Below are 23,069 nucleotides of genomic sequence, written 5' to 3'. Positions count from 1 at the left end.
ACGCCAGCTTTTGTGCCAGTTTGGGCGTTTAACTCCCATTCTTGTGCCAGTTCTGGCGTTTAACGCCGGGCAGTTTTGAGCTGATTTAGAACGCCGGTTTGGGCCATCAAATCTTGGGCAAAGTATGGACTATTATACATTGCTGGAAAGCCCAGGATGTCTACTTTCCAACGCAGTTGAGAGTGCTCCAATTGGGCTTCTATAGCTCCAGAATATCCACTTCGAGTGCAGGGAGCTCAGAATCCAACAGCATCTACAGTCCTTTTCAGCCTCTGAATCAGATTTTTGCTCAGGTCCCTCAAATTTCAGCCAGAAAATACCTGAAATCACAGAAAAACACACAAACTCATAGTAAAGTCCAGAAAAGTGAATTTTAACTAAAAACTAATAAAAATATAATAAAAACTAACTAAAACATACTAAAAACATTCTAAAAACAATGCCAAAAAGCGTATAAATTATCCGCTCATCACAAAGCAAGAGTGCAAAATTTTGCAACAATGGGAAAGAGAGTGCAAGATAATATAAATTCATGTCAATACAAAATTAATACAATTATCATAAAAGATTAGCATTGACTTAAACAATGTTACCCAACAGTGTAAAATAAGTCACTGAGTACCAAAATAATATCAGAAAAGACACAACAGTTGAATATGAACAAGTAACACCAATGGAAAAATAATAAATTTAGAAAAGAAAATAAAAAGATGCACAAAATTAAAATGCAATGGAAGAAAGTATGCAAATAAATTAAATAAAATAGAACGGAGGTGAAAAAGATGAGAAGTCAAAGAAAATAAGAAAGGAAAGAGAAAGAAATAAGAAAAGAGTAGAAAAATAAGGATTTGAGGAAGAAAAGATAAGATATTTGGCAAATTAGGATAAGCTGTGCGACGCAAGCGACGCGATCGCGTGGGGCACGCGGTCGCGTGACTTGCAGTTATACGGATTGACGCGGTTGCGTCGGTCACGCGGTCGCGTGACACAGTTTATGCTACTGGCGCGAGGGCAGCCTCGCACTCGCACAACTCTCTGTTCAAAATTTTTATTTTCGCCAAATCTGGGGTGACGCGATCGCGTGGGTCATGCGATCGCGTGAGTGGCCATCATGGAGATATGACGCGGACGTATGGGGGCACGCGTTCGCGTGGGAGGGCTTGGGCGTCCAGCATGAGTCCGGCCCAACTCCAGCACAACTTTCGGCCATGCACTCTTTTCACGTCGATATTCAGGTCACGCGGCCGCGTGGGGCACGCGGTCGTGTGGGAGGCCCTTATTCCCATGTGACGCGGACGCGTCAGCAACGCGGTCGCGTGGGACGATTTGTGCCATTGGCACACCTCCAGCAACGCTCTCGCGTGACTCTCTGTTCATTTTATTATTCTCTCCCACACATGCGACGCGAACGCGTCAATGAGGCGGTCGCGTCGCATGAAATTTTTTTTTAAATGCAGGTATGCAAATATGCAGTATGCAAAATGCAATGATTAATATGAATGATATGCAAAACTCCATGTTCAATATAATAAAATAAAATAAAACTTGAAGACAAATAAGACTAAATAAGAAAATGAAAAAGGGACGATCATACCATGGTGGGTTGTCTCCCACCTAGCACTTTTAGTTAAAGTCCTTAAGTTGGACATTGGTTGAGCTTCCTGTTATGGCGGCTTATGTTTAAATTCATCCAGAAATCTCCATCAATGCTTGGAACGCCAATAGCCTCCGGGGTCCCAAACTAGGCATGTAAAGATTCAGAGCAGCTTCAAACAAATTTTCAGGCTCTCGGGATGACGAATGTCAGGATAGGATCCATGATCCCAAGCTTTGCTTTTAAATCCGCCTCCGTCTTGATCTACATGATTCCATCCAGGCAGTTTAAAAAGTAGATTCTCACCATGGTAACCAAACGTTCTCCGTGATCCATTCAATTGGGCGTGATACCAAACCGTGTGCTTCGAGTTGAAGTGTGGAACCTTATTGAACCTTGTGCACCAGCTCTGAGTACGAGCCATTTCCCTTTTCCTCTTAAAGCCGCAAAGAGCTATAAGCTGGCCATCTGTTTCAAGCAAACCATATTCAAGTGGAAAAATAAAGTTAAGAGTCAAGGATTTTACCCACTTGAAGTCTGTATTGGGTGGTAATGGCCTTGGGATCAGTGTTTCCAGTGGTCCTGCAAGATCTACTCCCTTGTGGTCTTCAGTAGATTCCTCCACTTCCTTGCAAACCTTTTCCATTCCAGCCATGTTCTGGTCAAAGTCTTCCATATCTTCCTCATCACTTGAGTCATAAATAGGAGGTTGAGAAAAGTCGACTTTTGCATCATCTTCGTATTCACTTGGGGAAGATTCTTCTGTCTCAAAGAATTCACTTGCGGGTGCAAGTTCATCACTAGGAGGACTTGACTGGTGACTATCATCATCAAAGAAACATGTGTCTTGGGTAATTCCGTTTAGTTCTTCATAAGATATCCGCATTGGAGGTTGTACAACATCCTCTTTAGTGTCAGTTGTAACATCCTTGACGGGGTCTTCCATGACTCTGTATTGCCTAGGAGGTTCAGTATCTCCTAAATCATCAACCAACTCTTCTTCTTCTACAATGACAGCGTCCTCGACTTGTTCCAGTATGAAGTTATGCTCTATGCTGTCCACTGGAGTCTCTTGTGTCTTCTTCACAATACATTCTTCATTAGATTCTCCACATGAAGCCATGTGGGTCTGTTGAGTAGCTGAACGTCTGGAAGATAGTTGATTTATTGTTTTCTCCAGTTGATGAAGGGTTGTATTGAATTGGTTTATTGATTCTTTGAGGCGAACCTGTGATTCTGGCTTTGATGGATATGGGCATGGTGTATGGGGGAGTGGTGGTTCTTGGGAGTAATTGGATTGGTGTTGGGGTGGATAAGGATCGTACGGTGGCGAATGGTGAAAAGAAGCTTGTGAGTGTGGTGGGTTGAGGTTGTGTTGCAAGGATGATCTCTGAGCATAGGGTGGGGCTTGTTGGTAGCTACAAGGTTGTCCACCATATCTTTCAGCTGGGTATGCATTGTAGAATGGTCATTGTCCATGATATATTGGAGGGTGTTGTTGCCTAAAGGGTTGATTAGATCCTCTTGACTCCATCCATCCTTGATTGGTCTGACCTTGATGCATATTCCTGCTGTGGTTTCTATTTCCTTCAACAAAGTTAGAACCAAACTCAAAGCGAGAGGGGTGAGAATTCATAGTAGTTATCAGAAATAAGGGGGAAAAGAAGAAACAAATAAACAAGTAAAAGAAATATGTTTTTTTTGAAAAATATTTACAATAACCAATAATAAGGCACACGTTTGCAATTCCCCGGCAACGGCGCCATTTTGACGTTAGGATTTTTGCTAGTAAAGAATTTTATAAAAATAGTCGCGTTGTAGATATAGATTCTAAACCAACAGAAATCCCTTCGTGCAAACGTTTTGGTTGTCACAAGTAACAAACCCCTTTGAAATTGATAACCGAGTATTCAAACCTCGGGTCGTCTTCTCAAGGAATTGCAGGGAGGTATGTTCTTATTATTGGTTATGAAAAAGTGTATTTTGGGGTTGAGAGTGAGGAATGAATATGGCAGATAATTTAAATGGCAATTAAAATAAATAAATACTGTAAAGCAAACCTTTTGGCAAGGTATGAGAAATTGGAAGTCCAGACTTAGTTATTCTTATCAATAATGATGAAAATTGAATCTTAATTCCACTTAGTTAACCTTTGCTAAAGCAAAGGAAAGTCAAGGGACTAATTAGTTGACCTTCGAATCCTATTTATTTCCTAAGAAAAGGTTGGGATTATTGAAGTTCAGTTCAATTAGCAAAGATAACACTTATCAATTATGTTGAGCTAAGATAACTCCTGAGTTACTGATTCCTTAACCAAGACCAAAAGGTGTAGAAAGCTAAATTAAAATCATCAATATCTGGAATACCTCAAATAACAATACATTCAAAGCAATAAAATCTAATATGGAAAGGTTCATAAGCCAATTGGGCAACATAAATCAAATACAAATGAAAGCATTTAAGTATCTCAAAGTAGAAGAGAAGTCAAAATAAAGAAATATTGAACCTGATGTGAAGATGAGACAAATTCCTAATTTCTAAAAATCCTAATCCAAAATCCTAAGAGAGAGGAGAGAGCCTCTCTCTCTAAAACTACATCTAAACTATGAAAAGTGAATTATGAGAGCCCTGCTTATGAATGAATGGATTCCTCAACTTTATAGCCTCTAATTTGTGTGTTCTGGGCTGAAAACTGGGTCAAAAACAGCCCAGAAATCACTTCCGGCACTTTCTGATCCGTACAGGTCGCGGAAGAATGACGCAGAGGCGTCGTCCACGCGTTAGCGTGGGTTGTGTTCCTACCAGGTCACGCAACCGCGTGATCCACGAGTTTGCGTCGCCTGGCGTCGAGGAAGATATGGCAAATTATATATCGTTGCGAAGCCCCGGATGTTAGCTTTCCAACGCAACTAGAGCCATCTCATTTGGACCTCTGTAGCTCAAGTTATAGCTGTTTGAGTGCGAAGAGGTCAGGCTGGACAGCTTAGCAATTTCTTCAACTTCTTGTATTCCTTCCACTTTTGCATGCTTCCCTTCCATCTTCTGAGCCATTCATGCCCTGTAATCCCTGAAATCAATTAACACACATATCACGGCATCTAATGGTAATAAAAGAGGATTAATATTAACAAATATAAGACCAAAGAAGCATGTTTTCAATCATAGCATAAAATCCGGAAGGAAAACATAAAACTCTTGCAAATAGTATGAATAAGTGGGTGAAAACTGATAAAAACCACTCAATTGAGCACAAGATAAACCATAAAATAGTGGTTTATCAATCACCTTCTTCAATGTGAAGCGCGAATGAACATTGATGAGCGGATAATTTATACGCTTTTTGGCATTGTTTTTAGGTAGTTTTTAGTAAGTTCAAGCTACTTTTAGGGATGATTTCATTAGTTTTTATGTTAAATTCACATTTCTGGACTTTACTATGAGTTTGTGTGTTTTTCTGTGATTTCAGGTAATTTCTGGCTGAAATTGAGGGACTTGAGCAAAACTCTGAAAAAGGCTGACAAAAGGACTGCTGATGCTGTTGGAATCTGACCTCCCTGCACTCGAAATGGATTTTCTGGAGCTACAGACCTCCAATTGGCGCGCTCTCAATGGCGTTGGAAAGTAGACATCCAGGGCTTTCCAGCAATATATAGTAGTCTATACTTTATTCGGAAATTAACGACGTAACTTGGCGTTGAACGCCAAGTACATGCTGCTGTCTGGAGTTAAACGCCAGAAAAACGTCATGATCCGGAGTTGAACGCCCAAAACACGTCATAACTCGGAGTTCAACTCCAAGAGAAGTCTCAGCTCGTGGATTGATCAAGCTCAGCCCAAGCATACACCAAGTGGGCCCCGGAAGTGGATTTATGCATCAATTACTTACTCATGTAAACCCTAGGAGCTAGTTTATTATAAATAGAACTTTTTACTATCATATTATCATCCTGGATTGTATTTTCAATCTAGTGATCACGTTTAGGGGGCTGGCCATTCGGCCATGCCTGAACCTTTCACTTATGTATTTTCAACGGTGGAGTTTCTGCACACCATAGATTAAGGGTGTGGAGCTCTGCTGTACCTCAAGTATTAATGCAATTCTATTTTCTTTTATTCAAATCTATCTTATTCTTATTCTAAGATATTCATTCGTACCCAAGAACATGATGAATGTGATGATTATGTGACGCTCATTATCATTCTCACTTATGAACGCGCGTGATTGACAACCACTTCCGTTCTACATGCAACAGAGCTTGAATGTGTATCTCTTAGATTCCCCAACAGAATCTTCGTGGTATAAGCTAGATAGATGGCAGCATTCATGAGGATCCAGAAAGTCTAACCTTGTCTCTGGTATTCCGAGTAGGATCCTGGGAATCCAGAAAGTCTAACCTTGTCTGTGGTATTCCGAGTAGGATTCCGGTAATGAATGACTGTGACGTGCTTCAGACTCGCAAGTGCTGGGCGTTAGTGACAGACGCAAAAGAATCAAGGGATTCTATTCCAGTAGGCGCGGGAACCAACCAGTGATTAGCCGTGCTGTGACAGAGCGCGTGAGCGTAGTTTTCACTGCGAGGATGGGATGTAGCCTTCGGCCAGGTGATGCCTCCAGACGATTAGCCATGCGAGTGACAGCCGCAGAGGACCATTTTCCCGTGAGGATAGAAAGTAGCCATCGTCGAACGGTGAACCCCTATACACAGCTTGCCATGGAAAGGAGTAAGAAGGATTGAGTTGAAGCAGTAGGAAAGTAGGCGTTCTTGAGCCATACAGTATCTCCATATGCTTATCTGAAATTCCCACCAATGAATCTACATAAGTATCCCTTTTATTATTTCTTTATATTATTTGATTTTCTAAATTCCATAATTTTATCTGCCTAACTGAGATTTACAAGGTGACTATAGCTTGCTTCATACCAACAATCTCTGTGGGATCGACCCTTACTCACGTAAGGTTTATTACTTGGACGACCCAGTACACTTGCTGGTTAGTTGAATGGAGTTGTGTTCACTCGTGCCAATTTCAAATTCCATAATTTTACAAGGAGTGCAACTTAAAGAATAAGGATCACAATTTCGTCCACCAAACATCTTAGATAGGAACAAGCGTGTTTGAATGGAAAACAGAAGTAATTGCATTAATTCATCGAGACGCTGCAGAGCTCCTCACCCCCAACAATGGGGTTTAGAGACTCATGCTGCCAAAAGGTACAAATTTCAGATTTAAAAATGTCATGAGATACAAAATAAGTCTCTAAAAGTTGTTTAAATACTAAACTAGTAACCTAGGTTTACAGAAAATGAGTAAACTAAGATAATTGGTGCAGAAATCCACTTCTAGGGTCTACTTGATGTGTGCTGGGGCTGAGACTTAAGCTTCTCATGTGCCTGGGCTGTTTCTGGAGTTGAACGCCAGGTTGTAACCTATTTCTGGCGTTGAACTCCAACTTGTAACCTGTTTCTGGCGCTGAACGCCAGACTATAACATGGAACTGGCGTTGAACGCCATTTTACGTCATCTATCTTCGTGCAAAGTATGGACTATTATATATTTCTAGAAAGCCCTGGATGTCTACTTTCCAACCCATATGAGAACGCGCCAATTGGACTCCAGTAGCTCCAAAAAATCCATTCCGAGTGCAGGGAGGTTAGAATCCAATAGCATCAGCAGTCTTTTTTCAGCCTAGATCAGATTTTTGCTCAGCTCCCTCAATTTCAGCCAGAAAATACCTGAAATCACAGAAAAACATACAAAACTCATAGTAAAGTCTAGAAATATGATTTTTGCCTAAAAACTAATAAAAATATACTAAAAACTAACTAAAATATACTAAAATCTACCTGAAATTACCCCCAAAAAGCGTATAAAATATCCACTCATCACAACACCAAACTTAAACTGTTGCTTGTCCCCAAGCAACTAGATAAATAAAATAGGATAAAAAGAAAGTAAGAAGTAATAATATGTCAGAATTTTAAGTGAAGCCCAGATTCTAATTAGATGAGCGGAGCAAGTAGCTTTTTTCTTTTGAACAGTTTTGGCATCTCACTTTATCCTTTGAAATTCAGAATGGTTGGCATCCATAGGAACTCAGAATTTATATAGTATTATTGATTCTCCTAGTTTAGCATGTTGATCCTTGAACACAGTTATTTTATGAGTCTTGGTTGTGGTTCTAAGCACTTTGTTTTCCAGTATTACCACCGGATACATAAATGCCACAGACACATAACTGGGTGAACCTTTTCAGATTGTGACTTTGCTTTGCTAGAGTTCCCAATTAGAGGTGTCCAGAGTTCTTAAGCACACTCTTTTGCCTTGAATCACGACTTTAACCACTCAGTCTCAAGTTCTTCACTTGGACCTACATGCCACAAGCACATGGTTAGGGACAGCTTGATTTAGCCGCTTAGGCCTGGATTTATTTCCTTAGGCCCTCCTATCCATTGATGCTCAAAGCCTTGGATCCATTTCACCCTTGCCTTTTGGTTTAAAGGGCTATTGGCTTTTTCTACCTCTTTTGCTCTTTTTTTTGTCTAAATGTTTTTTTTCAAGCCTTTGCTGTTTCACTGCTTTTTCTTGCTTCAAGAATCAATTTCATGATTTTTCAGATTATCAATAACATTTCTCTTATTCATCATTCTTTCAAGAGTCAACAATTTTAACATTCATAAAATTCAATATAAAAAATATGCACTGTTCAAGCATCCTTTTAGAAGACAAAAAGTATTGCCACCACATATAAATAATTAGAATTTTTCTTATTAAGAACTCGAAAAAAAAGATATTGCCTCTTTATTCTAGAGATCTACTGTTTTATTTATGTTTGATGATGATGAGAAAAATAAATTATAGCTTAATTGGAGATAAAATCAAAATAGAGATATTAATTACTACTACTAATATATAACTTCTAAGGTAAATTCCTAACAAGAACAATTATCACAGAGTTAAGGCAAAGATTAGGACTCAACAACCTTTATTTTAGGAGGTGGATGTTCCTCTAGTCTGTGGGGTGCTTGGTCCTTCAAGAGATAATTTCTGATGCTTTAGTTCCTTCAAGTCACATCCTTGCCATGATCTTGATGAGTTTTAGCTCAGTGATCATGGCAAATCACACCAAACTTAGAGGTTTGCTTTTCCTCAAGCAAAAGAAAGGAAAGGAGAGGAATAGAAGGAGAGGCAATTTCGAAATTCAAAAGATATGATGAGTTTTGAAAAAGATTTGAAATGTTTTCAGGATTAAATTGAAACATGTTTATGCAAGAAATCATGAATTGAAACATGAAAATTGGAAAAAATTTGAATTGAAAACGAAATTACCTCCTCTCCACAATCCTGGCGTTAAACGCCCAAACGCTGCATGTTTTGGGCGTTTAACGCCCATCTGTAGCTTCTCCTAGGCGTTCAATGCCCAGCTGTTGCTTCTAGCTGGCGTTGAACGCCAGAAACTCCTTTGTCACTGGGCGTTTTTTTGAATGCCCAGGACGCTGTAAATCTGGCATTAAACGCCCAGAAGGTGCTTCTTTCTGGCGTTTAATGCCCAAAAGATGCTTCTTTCTAGCGTTTAACGCCCAGATGGCTATCTCTATTGGCGTTGAACGCCTAGTAGATGCTTCTTTTGGGCATTCAACGCCCAAAATAGCTCTTACTGGCTTTTTCGCACCAGTGAACTTCTTTTTGCTGTTTTGTCCTCTGAAGCCTTCTGTAACTCTGTATCATTCACTGAAATGTATTATCTAATTTAAAATTAAAATTACAAATAAAATAAACTCATGACTGGGTTGCCTCCCAGCAAGTGCTTCTTTATTGTCTTAGCTGGACTATTACTGAGCTTTAATCAAGTCTCAGTTTTGAGCATTCCTGCTCAAAATTGCCTTTAAGATAATGCTTGACTCCTTGCCCATTAACAATGGACTTATTATCATAGTCACTATCATGAAGTTCTGCAAACCATGGTGCTTCCTTAATGGCAAAAAGTTGCTCATCCGGAAAGGTTTCAGAGATCTCAGTAAGAGGGAGGGACGTCCCTTCTACTGGTTCTATTCAGGACAGGTGATCTGCTACTTGGTTCTCTGTCCCTTTTCTATCTCTTATTTCTATGTCAAACTCTTGCAGAAGCAACACCCATCTTATGAGCCTGGGTTTTGAATCCTGCTTTGTGAGTAGGTATTTAAGAGCAGCATGGTCAGCGTACATAATCACTTTTGATCCTACTAAATAGGATCTAAACTTGTCAGTGGCATAAATCACTGCAAGCAATTCCTTTTCGGTGGTTGTGTAGTTCTTCTGCGCATCATTTAGAACACGGCTAGCATAATAAATAACGTGCAGAAGCTTGTCATGCCTCTGTCCCAACACTGCACCAATGGCATGATCACTGGCATCACACATTAATTCAAATAGTAATGTCCAGTCTGGTGCAGAGATGACTGGTGCTGTGACCAGCTTAGCTTTCAGAGTCTCAAACGCCTGCAGACACTCCTTATCAAAGATAAATGGCGTGTTAGCAGCTAGCAGATTACTTAGAGGTTTTGCAATTTTTGAAAAATCCTTTATAAACCTCCTATAGAATCTTGCATGCCCCAGAAAGCTTCTGATGGCCTTAACATTGGCAGGTGGTGGTAATTTTTCAATTACCTCTACCTTAACTTGATCCACCTCTATTCCCTTGTTCGAAATTTTGTGCCCAAGGAAAATTCCTTCAGTCACCATAAAGTGACTTTTCTCCCAGTTTAAAACCAGGTTAGTCTCTTGGCACCTCTTTAGAACAAGTGCTAGATGGTCAAGACAGGAGCTAAATGAGTCTCCAAATACTGAGAAGTCATCCATGAAGACTTCCAGAAATTTTTCCACCATATCAGAGAAAATAGAGAGCATGTGATGAGCGGATAATTTATACGCTTTTTGGCTTTTTTTTAGTATGTTTTTAGTATGTTTTAGTTAGTTTTTATTATATTTTTTATTAGTTTTCAGTTAAAATTCACTTTTCTGGACTTTACTATGAGTTTGTGTGTTTTTCTGTGATTTTAGGTATTTTCTGGCTGAAATTGAGGGACTTGAGCAAAAATCTGATTCAGAGGCTGAAAAGGACTGTAGATGCTGTTGGATTCTGACCTCCCTCCACTCGAAGTAAATTTTCTGGAGCTACAGAAGCCCAATTGGCGCGCTCTTAACTGCATTGGAAAGTAGACATCCTGGGCTTTCCAGCAATATATAATAGTCCATACTTCGCTCGAGATTTGATGGCCCAAACTGGCGTTCCAAATCAGCTCAAAACTGCCCGGCGTTAAACGCCGGAACTGGCACAAGAATGGGAGTTAAACGCCCAAACTGGCATAAAAGCTGGCGTTTAACTCCAAGAAAAGTCTCTACACATGAAAGCTTCAATGCTCAGCCCAAGCACACACCAAGTGGGCCCGGAAGTGGATTTTTATGTCATTTACTCATTTCTGTAAACCCTAAGCTACTAGTTCTCTACAAATAGGACCTTTTGCTATTGCATTTTCATCTTTGGATCTTTGATCATCTTGAGATCTTTGAATCTTTTGATCACGTTTTGGGGGCTGGCCATTCGGCTATGCCTAGACCTTGTTCGTATGTATTTTCAACGGTGGAGTTTCTACACACCATAGATTAAGGTGTGGAGCTCTGCTGTACCTCGAGTATTAATGCAATTACTATTGTTCTTCTATTCAATTCATCCTATTCTTGTTCTAAGATATTGATGAGCGGATAATTTGTACGCTTTTTGGCATTGTTTTTAGTATGTTTTTAGTATGATTTGGTTAGTTTTTAGTATATTTTTATTAGTTTTTAGTTAAATTTCACTTTTCTGGACTTTACTATGAGTTTGTGTGTTTTTCTGTGATTTCAGGTATTTTTTGGCTGAAATTGAGGGTCCTGAGCAAAAATCTGATTCAGAGACTGAAAAGGACTGCAGATGCTGTTGGATTCTGACCTCCCTTCACTCGAAGTGGATTTTCTGGAGCTACAGAAGCCCAATTGGCGCGCTCTCAACGGCGTTGGAAAGTAGACTTCCTGGGCTTTCCAGAAATATATAATAGTCCATACTTTGCCCAAGATTTGATGGCCCAAACTGGCGTTCAAATTCACCTTCAGAAATCCCAGCGTTAAACGCCGGAACTGGCACCAAAATGGGAGTTAAACGCCCAAACTGGCAAAAAAGCTGGCGTTTAACTCCAAGAAGAGTCTCTACACGAAAATGCTTCAATGCTCAGCCCAAGCACACACCAAGTGGGCCCGGAAGTGGATTTTTATGTCATTTACTCATCTTTGTAATTCTTAGGCTACTAGTTTCCTATAAATAGGACCTTTTACTATTGTATTTTCATCTTGGTTCTTCTGGTTCCCTCTCTGGGGCCGAAACCAATGATCACTCTTGTTCTTATGTATTTTCAACGGTGGAGTTTCTACACACCATAGATTAAGGTGTGGAGCTCTGCTGTACCTCGAGTATTAATGCAATTACTATTGTTCTTCTATTCAATTCCGCTTGTTCTTTGTCCAAGATATCACTTGTTCTTCAACTTGATGAATGTGATGATCCGTGACACTCATCATCATTCTCACCTATGAACGTGTGACTGACAACCACCTCCGTTCTACCTTAGATTGGGTGGATATCTCTTGGATTCTTTAACCGGAATCTTCGTGGTATAGGCAAGACTGATGGCGGCATTCAAGAGAATCCGGAAGGTCTAACCTTGTCTGTGGTATTCTGAGTAGGATTCAATGATGAATGACTGTGACGTGCTTCAAACTCCTAGCAGGCGGGGCGTTAGTGACAGACGCAAAAGAATCACTGGATTCTATTCCGGCCTGACCGAGAACCGACAGATGGATAGCCGTGCCGTGACAGGGTGCGTTGAACATTTCCACTGAGAGGATGGGAGGTAGCCACTGACAACGGTGAAACCCTTGCATAAGCTTGCCATGGAAAGGAGTAAGAAGGATTGGATGAAGACAGTAGGAAAGCAGAGAGACGGAAGGGAAGGCATCTTCATACGCTTATCTGAAGCTCTCACCAATGATATACATAAGTATCTCTATCTTTATCTTTATGTTTCATTCATCATCTATACCCATTTGAGTCTGCCTGACTAAGATTTACAAGGTGACCATAGCTTGCTTCATACCAACAATCTCCGTGGGATCGACCCTTACTCGCGTAAGGTTTATTACTTGGACGACCCAGTGCACTTGCTGGTTAGTTGTACGAAGTTGTGTTTATGCCATGGTATTGAGCACCAAGTCTTTGGAGCCATTACTAGGGATTATTTGAGTTGTAGTGATCACAATTTCGTGCACCAAGTTTTTGGCGCCGTTGCCGGGGATTGTTCGAGTATGGACAACTGACGGTTCATCTTGTTGCTTAGATTAGGTATTTTTTTTTCAGAGTTCTTAAGAATGAATTCTAGTGTTTCATGGTGATGTTCTTATCATCACCAAAGCTGATTGATCCTCATCAATTTAGCTCTTGAATGCAATGTCCTGCTGAAGCTTGGCTAGCTATGTCTAATTCCTTTAGACTAAAGCTTTAGACTAACATTGCATGATTCCTGGAATTCTCATTAAGAATTTTGATACCTTTGTTTTCTTTTCCACTTAATTTTCGAAAAATCCAAAAATTTTACAAAATCATAAAAACAAAAAAATATTGTATGTTTTTGTTGAGTCTTGTGTCTCATATTAAGTTTGGTGTCAATTGCATGTTTCTGTTCTTCTTGCATTCATTCATGTGTCTTAAGTGATCTTCAAGATGTTCTTGATGATTTCATTGCTCTGATCTTTGAATTCTCTTGACTTGAGTGTTTATGTGTCTCATATGCATTCTCATTGGTGTCAATAGTATACAAACTGCTAAGTTTGGTGTCTTGCATGCATTGTTATTTGATTTTAGTTGCATTTCGATTATTACTCATTATTAAAAAATCCAAAAATATTTTTAATTTGTGTCTTTTCAAGTCAATAATACAGAGAATTGAAAATTCAGAACATACTGCAGAGGAATTGTACAGAAAAAGCGTGTTAACGCCCAAAAAGGTAGTGTTTTGGGCGTTAAACGCCAGAATGTGCACCATTCTGGGCGTTTAACGCCAGGATGGCACAAGGGGGAGGATTTTGTTTTCAAAATCAATTTTTTTCAAGTTTTCAAAGTTTTTCAAAATCTTTTTCAAAAATCACTTTACTTCTTTCCCACTTTTGTTTTCGAAAATCAATTAGTGTTTTTCAAAATGTTTTCAAAATCTTCTACTTAATTTTCGAAAATTACTTCCCTTCTTCTAACATCCTTCTATTCATGGACTAACACTATTCCTTAATGCAAAATTCGAACTCCATCTTCTTTGATAAGTTCGAATTTTCTACTTCTGCCTTCTATTTTTCTTTTTCTCTGACACCTCAAGAAATCTCTATATTGTGACATAGAGGATTCCACATTTTCTTGTTCTCTTCTCTTTCATATGAGCAGGAACAAGGACAAAGGCATTCTTGTTGAAGCTGACCCTGAACCTGAAAGGACCTTAAAGCAAAAGCTAAGAGAAGCTAAGGCACAACTCTCTGTAGAGGACCTAACAGAAATCTTTAAACAAGAAGAACCCATGGCAGCCGAAAACAACAACAATGCCAACAATGCAAGGAAGGTGCTGGGTGACTTTACTGCACCTACTCCCGACTTCTATGGGAGAAGCATCTCTATCCCTGCCATTGGAGCAAACAACTTTGAGCTTAAGCCTCAATTAGTTTCTCTAATGCAACAGAATTGCAAGTTCCATGGACTTCCATTGGAAGATCCTCATCAGTTCTTAGCTGAATTCTTGTAAATCTGTGACACTGTCAAGACTAATGGGGTTGACCCTGAGGTCTACAGACTTATGCTATTCCCTTTTGCTGTAAGAGACAGAGCTAGGACATGGTTGGACTCACAACCTAAAGAAAGCCTGGACTCATGGGAAAAGCTAGTCAATGCCTTCTTGGCAAAGTTCTTTCCACCTCAAAAATTGAGTAAGCTTAGAGTGGAAGTCCAAACCTTCAGACAGAAGGATGGAGAATCCCTCTATGAAGCTTGGGAAAGATACAAACAATTGATCAGAAAATGTCATTCTGACATGCTTTCTGAATGGAGCATCATAGGTATTTTCTATGATGGTCTCTCTGAACTATCCAAGATGTCTTTGGATAGCTCTGCTGGAGGATCTCTTCATCTGAAGAAGATGCCTACAGAAGCTCAAGAGCTAATTGAAATGTTTGCAAATAACCAATTCATGTACACTTCTGAAAGGAATCCTGTGAACAATGGGACAAGTCAGAAGAAAGGAGTTCTTGAGATTGATACTCTGAATGCCATTCTGGCTCAGAACAAGATATTGACTCAACAAGTCAATCTGATTTCTCAAAGTCTGTTTGGAATGCAAAATGCACCTGGCAGTACTAAGGATGCTTCATCTGAAGAAGAAGCTTATGATCCTGAGAACCCTTCAATGGAAGAGGTGAATTACCTAGGAGAACCCTATGGAAACACCTATAATTCTTCATGGAGAAATCACGCAAATTTCTCATGGAAGAATCAAGAGAGACCTCAACAAGGTTTCAACAACAATAATGGTGGAAGAAACAGGTTTAGCAATGGCAAGCCTTTTCCATCATCTTCTCAGCAACAGACAGAAAATTCTAAGCAGAACCCCTCTGACTTAGCAACCATGGTCTCTGATCTAATCAAAACCACTCAAAGTTTCATGACTGAAACAAGATCCTCCATTAGGAATTTGGAGGCACAAGTGGGACAGCTGAGCAAGAAAGTTACTGAACTCCCTCCAAGTACTCTTCCAAGCAATACAGAAGAAAATCCAAAAGGAGAGTGCAAGGCCATCAACATGGCCGAACTTGGAGAGGATGAAGAGACCGTGAACGCCACTAAGGAAGACCTCAATGGACGTCCACTGGCCTCCACTGAGTTCCCAAATGAGGAACCATGGGAATCTGAGGCTCACACTGAGACCATAGAGATTCCATTTGATTTACTTCTGCCATTCATGAGCTCTGATGAGTATTCTTCCTCTGAAGAGGATGAGTATGTCACTGAAGAGCAAGTTGCTAAATACCATGGAGCAATCATGAAGCTAAATGACAAGTTATTCGGAAATGAGACTTGGGAGGATGAACCCCCTTTGCTCACCAAAGAACTGGATGACTTGTCTAGGCAGAAATTACCTCAAAAGAGGCAGGACCCTGGGAAGTTCTCCATACCTTGTACCATAGGCACCATGACCTTCAAGAAGGCTCTGTGTGACTTAGGGTCAAGTGTAAACCTCATGCCTCTCTCTGTAATGGAGAAGCTAGGGATCTTCGAGGTGCAAGCTGCAAGAATCTCATTAGAGATGGCAGACAACTCAAGAAAACAAGCTCATGGACTTGTAGAGGATGTTTTGGTGAAGATTGAAGACCATTACATCCCTACTGATTTCATAGTCTTAGAGACTGGGAAGTGCATGGATGAATCCATCATCCTTGGCAGACCCTTCCTAGCCACAGCAAAGGCTGTGATTGATGTTCATAGAGGTGAACTGATCATTCAAGTGAATGAAGAATCCTTTGTGTTTAAGGCTCAAGGATATCCCTTTGTCACCATGGAGAGGAAGCATGAAGAGCTTCTCTCAAAACAGAGTCAAACAGAGCCCCCACAGTCAAACTCTAAGTTTGGTGTTGGGAGGCCACAACCAAACTCTAAGTTTGGTGTTGAACCCCCACATTCAAACTCTAAGTTTGGTGTTAAGAGGTTCCAACATTGCTCTGATCATTTGTGAGGCTCCATGAGAGCCCTCTGTCAAGCTACTGACATTAAAGAAGCGCTTGTTGGGAGGCAACCTAATGTTATATTTTATCTATTTTTCTTTGTTATTTTATTTTATTTTGTAGGATGATGATCATGAGAAGTCACAAAATTAATTGAAAAAGCAAAAACAGAATGAAAAACAGGAAGAAAAACAGCACACCCTGGAGGAAGAACTTACTGGCGTTTAAACGCCAGTAAGGCTAGCAGGTGGGCGTTTAACGCCCAGTCTGGCACCATTCTGGGCGTTTACCGCCAGAAAGGGGCACCAGACTGGCGTTAAACGCCAGAAAAGGGCAAGAACCTGGCGTTAAACGCCAGAAATGGGCACCAGCCCGGCGTTTAACGCCAGAATTGGCTCAAAACGTGTTTTTGAATGCCATTTGGTGCAGGGATGACTTTTCCTTGACACCTCAGGATCTGTGGACCCCACAGGATCCCCACCAACCCCACCACTCTCTCTCTTCTTCACCCATTCACCAATCACCTCAATACCTCTTCCCCAAAAACCCTTCACCTATCAAATCCCATCTTTCTCTTCACCACTCACATCCATCCTTCATAAAACCCCACCTACCTCACCATTCAAATTCAAACCACTTTCCCTCCCATACCCACCCATAATGACCGAATCCTACCCCTCCCCTCACCCCTATATAAACCCTTCTTCACTCCTTCATTTTCACACACCCTATACACTACTTCTTCCCCTTTTGACCGAACCACAAAGCCATCTCCCTCTCCTCTATTTATTCTTCTTCTACTCTCTTCTTTCTTCTTTTGCTCGAGGACGAGCAAACCTTTTAAGTTTGGTGTGGTAAAAGCATTGCTTTTTGTTTTTCCATAACCATTTATGGCATCCAAGGCCGGAGAAACCTCTAGAAAGAGGAAAGGGAAGGCAAAAGCTTCTACCTCCGAGTCATGGGAGATGGAGAGATTCATCTCAAGGGTCCATCAAGACCACTTCTATGAAGTTGTGGCCATGAAGAAGGGTCAACTTTGATCAAAGGTTGGACCAAGTCCTCACAGACATTTGTGAAGAGGGCGCTCAATGGAAGAGAGATTCAAGAGGAAAGCCGGTTCAACTGAGAAGGCATGACCTCAAGCCCATCACTAAGAAAAGGATGGAGCAAACAAGAGATCCCACTCATCATCAAATCCCTGAGATACCTCAAGGGATGCACTTTCCTCCACAAAACTATTGGGAGCAAATCAACACCTCCCTAGGAGAATTGAGTTCCAACATGGGACAACTAAGGGTGGAGCACCAAGAACACTCCATTCTCCTCCATGAAATTAGAGAAGATCAAAGAATCATGAGAGAGGAGCAACAAAGACAAGGAAGAGACATTGAGGCGCTCAAGCACTCCATAAGACCTTCAAGAGGAAGAACAAGCCGCCATCACTGAGGTGGACCCGTTCTTTAATCTCCTTGTTCTTTATTTTCCTGTTTTTCAAATTTTTATGCTTATGTTTGTCCATGTTTGTGTCTTATGATCATTAGTGTCTTAGTGTCTATGCCTTAAAGTTATGAATGTCCTATGAATCCATCACCTTTCTTAAATGAAAAACTGTTTTTAATCACAAAAGAACAAGAAGTACAGGATTTCGAATTCATCTTTAAAACTAGCTTAATTAGTTTGATGTGGTGACAATACTTTTTGTTTTTTGAATGTATGCTTGAACAGTGCATATGTCTTTTGAATTTGTTGTTCATGAATGTTAAAATTGTTGGCTCTTGAAAGAATGATGAAAAAGGAGACATGTTACTGAGGATTTGAAAAATCATAAAAATGATTCTTGAAGCAAGAAAAAGCAGTGAATACAAAAAAAAAAAAAGAAGGGAGAAGGAGAAAAACGAAAAAGAAAAGAAAAAGAGAGAAACAAAGTTGTGATCCAAGGCAAAAAGAGTGTGCTTAAGAACCCTGGACACCTCTAATTGGGGACTTTAGCAAAGCTGAGTCACAATCTGAAAAGGTTCACCCAATTATGTGTCTGTGGCATGTATGTATCCGGTGGTAATACTGGAAGACAGAGTGCTTTGGGCCACAGCCAAGACTCAATAAGTAGCTGTGTTCAAGAATCATCATACTTAACTAGGAGAATCAATAACACTATCTGGATTCTGAGTTCCTAAAGAAGCCAATCATTCTGAATTTCAAAGGATAAAGTGAGATGCCAAAACTGTTCGGAGGCAAAAAGCTACTAGTCCCGCTCATCTAATTTGGAGCTAAGTTTCATTGATAATTTGGAGTCTATAGTATATTCTCTTCTTTTTATCTTATTTGATTTTCAGTTGCTTGAGGACAAGCAACAATTTAAGTTTGGTGTTGTGATGAGCGGATAATTTGTACGCTTTTTGGCATTGTTTTTAGTATGTTTTTAGTATGATTTGGTTAGTTTTTAGTATATTTTTATTAGTTTTTAGTTAAAATTCACTTTTCTGGACTTTACTATGAGTTTGTGTGTTTTTCTGTGATTTCAGGTATTTTCTGGCTGAAATTGAGGGACCTGAGCAAAAATCTGATTCAGAGACTGAAAAGGACTGCAGATGCTGTTGGATTCTGACCTCCCTTCACTCGAAGTGGATTTTCTGGAGCTACAGAAGCCCAATTGGCGCGCTCTCAACGGCGTTGGAAAGTAGACTTCCTGGGCTTTCCAGCAATATATAATAGTCCATACTTTGCCCAAGATTTGATGGCCCAAACTGGCGTTCAAAGTCACCTTCAGAAATCCCAGCGTTAAACGCCGGAACTGGCACCAAAATGGGAGTTAAACGCCCAAACTGGCATAAAAGCTGGCGTTTAACTCCAAGAAGAGTCTCTACACGAAAATGCTTCAATGCTCAGCCCAAGCACACACCAAGTGGGCCCGGAAGTGGATTTTTATGTCATTTACTCATCTTTGTAATTCTTAGGCTACTAGTTTCCTATAAATAGGACCTTTTACTATTGTATTTTCATCTTGGTTCTTCTGGTTCCCTCTCTGGGGCCAAAACCAATGATCACTCTTGTTCTTATGTATTTTCAACGGTGGAGTTTCTACACACCATAGATTAAGGTGTGGAGCTCTGCTGTACCTCGAGTATTAATGCAATTACTATTGTTCTTCTATTCAATTCCGCTTGTTCTTTGTCCAAGATATCACTTGTTCTTCAACTTGATGAATGTGATGATCCGTGACACTCATCATCATTCTCACCTATGAACGTGTGACTGACAACCACCTCCGTTCTACCTTAGATTGGGTGGATATCTCTTGGATTCTTTAACCAGAATCTTCGTGGTATAGGCAAGAACTGATGGCGGCATTCAAGAGAATCCGGAAGGTCTAACCTTGTCTGTGGTATTCTGAGTAGGATTCAATGATTGAATGACTGTGACATGCTTCAAACTCCTAGCAGGCGGGGCATTAGTGACAGACGCAAAAGAATCACTGGATTCTATTCCGGCCTGACCGAGAACCGACAGATGGATAGCCGTGCCGTGACAGGGTGCGTTGAACATTTCCACTGAGAGGATGGGAGGTAGCCACTGACAACGGTGAAACCCTTGCATAAGCTTGCCATGGAAAGGAGTAAGAAGGATTGGATGAAGACAGTAGGAAAGCAGAGAGACGGAAGGGAAGGCATCTTCATACGCTTATCTGAAGCTCTCACCAATGATATACATAAGTATCTCTATCTTTATCTTTATGTTTCATTCATCATCTATACCCATTTGAGTCTGCCTGACTAAGATTTACAAGGTGACCATAGCTTGCTTCATACCAACAATCTCTGTGGGATCGACCCTTACTCGCGTAAGGTTTATTACTTGGACGACCCAGTGCACTTGCTGGTTAGTTGTATGAAGTTGTGTTTATGCCATGGTATTGAGCACCAAGTCTTTGGAGCCATTACTAGGGATTATTTGAGTTGTAGTGATCACAATTTCGTGCACCAGATATTCATTTGCACTCAAGAACATGATGAATGTGATGATTATGTGACGCTCATCATCATTCTCACTTATGAATGCGTGCCTGACAACCACTCCCATTCTACAAGCAAACAAGGCTTGAATGTTTATCTCTTGGATTCCTTAATCAGAATCTTCGTGGTATAAGCTAGAATTGATGGCGGCATTCAAGAGAATCCGGAAGGTCTAAACCTTGTCTGTGGTATTCTGAGTAGGATTCAATGATTGAATGACTGTGACGAGCTTCAAACTCCTGAAGGCTGGGCGTTAGTGACAGACGCAAAAGAATCAATGGATTCTATTCCAACCTGATTGAGAACCGACAGATGATTAGCCGTGCTGTGACAGAGCGCGTTGAACATTTTCACTGAGAGGATGAGACTGTAGCCACTAACAACGGTTATACCCAACATACAGCTTGCCATAGAAAGGAGTAAGAAGGATTGGATGAAGACAGTAGGAAAGCAGAGAGACGGAAGGGACAAAGCATCTCCATACGCTTATCTGAAATTCTCACCAATGAATTACATAAGTATCTCTATCTTTATGCTTTATTCATATATCATTCATGACCATTTGAATCTGCCTGACTGAGATTTACAAGATGACCATAGCTTGCTTCATACCAACAATCTCCGTGGGATCGACCCTTACTCGCGTAAGGTTTATTACTTGGACGACCCAGTGCACTTGCTGGTTAGTTGTGCGAAGTTGTGATAAAGAGTTGAGATTGCAATTGAGCATACCATGTTGATGGCGCCATTGATTATCACAATTTCGTGCACCAGCATGCACCTTTGAAAGGTTGCAGGTGCATTGCACAGACCAAATGGCATCCTTCTGTATGCAAATACTCCGGATGGACATGTGAATGCTGTTTTCTCTTGATCCTGGGGATCTACTGCAATTTGATTATAACCTGAATATCCATCCAGGAAGCAGTAGTATTCATGACCTGCTAGTGTTTCTAGCATTTGGTTTATGAATGGTAAAGGAAAATGATCCTTTCTGGTAGCTGTATTGAGCCTTCTGTAATCAATACACATACGCCACCCTCTAACAATTCTTGTAGGAACCAGTTCATTTTTTTCATTATGAACCACTGTCATGTCACCATTCTTAGGGACGACTTGGACAGGGCTTACCCAGGGGCTATTAGAAATGGGATAAATAATCCCTGCCTCTAGTAATTTAGTGACCTCCTTCTGCACTACCTCCTTCATAGATGGATTCAGCCGCCTTTGTGGTTGAACCACTGGCTTAGCATCATCCTCCAATAGGATCTTGTGCATGCATCTGGCTGGGCTAATGCCATTAAGATCACTGATGGACCACCCAAGAGCTGTCTTGTGTGTCCTTAGCACTTGAATTAGTGTTTTCTCTTCCTGTGGCTCTAAGGTAGAGCTTATGATTAGAGAAAAAGTGTCACTTTCTCCTAGAAATGCGTATTTCAGGGATGGTGGTAATGGTTTGAGCTCGGGTTTAGGAGGTTTCTCCTCTTCTTGAGGGATTTTTGGAGGTTCTATTATTCTCTCTGGTTCCTCCAGATCAGGCTGAGCATCTTTAAAGATATCCTCTAGCTCTGATTCGAGACTCTCAGTCATATTGACCTCTTCCACTAGAGAGTCAATAATATCGATGCTCATGCAGTCGTCTGAGGTGTCTGGATGTTGCATAGCTTTGACAACATTCAACTTAAACTCATCCTCATTGACTCTCAGGGTTAATTCCCCTTTTTGGACGTTAATGAGGGTTCGTCCAGTTGCTAGGAAAGGTCTTCCTAGAATGAGAATTGCACTCTTGTGCTCCTCCATTTCCAGCACCACAAAGTCAGTGGGAATGGCAAATGGCCCAACCTTGACAGTCATGTCTTCAATCACGCCTGATGGGTATTTAATAGAGCCATCAGCAAGTTGGAGACATATCCGGGTTGGTTTGACTTCTTCAGTCAACCCAAGCTTTCTGATAGTAGATGCAGGTATTAGGTTGATACTTGCCCCAAGATCACATAAAGCTTGCTTGGTACAAGTACCCTCTAATGTGCATGGTATCGTAAAGCTTCCGGGATCTTTAAGCTTCTCAGGTAAGCTTTTCAGAATGACTGCACTGCATTCTTCAGTGAGGTAAACTCTTTCAGTTTCCCTCAAATCCTTCTTATGACTTAAGATCTCTTTCTTGAATTTAGCATAAGAGGGTATATGCTCAAGTGCCTCTACAAACAGAATCTTTATTTCAAGAGTCCTGAGATAGTCTGCAAAGCGGGCAAATTGCTTATCCTGTTCTGCTTGGCAGAGTTTCTGAGGATAAGGCATTTTGGCTTTATATTTCTCAACCTTAGTTGCTGTAGGTTTATTGCCTACAGATGTGGGTTGAGAAGCCTTTTTAGAGGGGTTGCTATCAGCACTTGTATGTGTCTGATCTCCCACTGGCGTTTGAATACCAGGGGGTGGAAGCTGGAGTGGCGTTAGACGCCAGTTCCTTACTTGTTTCTGGCGTCTAAACGCCAAAACTAAGCTTCCTTTGGGCGTTCAACGCCAGTTCCTTGCTTGTTTCTGGCGTTGAACGCCAGGACTGAGCATGGGTTGGGCGTTCAACGCCAGCTTTCCACCCATTATCTGGCGTTTGAGCGCCAGAGTTATTCCTCTTTGGGCTTTGACTG

At 40.7% G+C, this 23,069-nt stretch overlaps 1 non-coding gene across 1 annotated transcript; it reads right to left on the bottom strand.

Annotated features, from left to right (window-relative positions):
* Window positions 1-14,628: 14,628 nt before the first annotated feature.
* LOC130983802 (small nucleolar RNA R71) lies at window positions 14,629-14,732 on the bottom strand. The gene has a single exon (XR_009087776.1). It is a non-coding gene; the product is annotated as a small nucleolar RNA R71 (small nucleolar RNA).
* Window positions 14,733-23,069: the final 8,337 nt, after the last annotated feature.

The sequence above is a fragment of the Arachis stenosperma genome, chromosome 5, assembly GCF_014773155.1.
Source record: "Arachis stenosperma cultivar V10309 chromosome 5, arast.V10309.gnm1.PFL2, whole genome shotgun sequence".
Lineage (NCBI taxonomy): Eukaryota > Viridiplantae > Streptophyta > Magnoliopsida > Fabales > Fabaceae > Arachis > Arachis stenosperma.
Note: the sequence above shows the minus strand (reverse complement) of the source record. Positions and strands in the feature narration are given on the sequence as shown.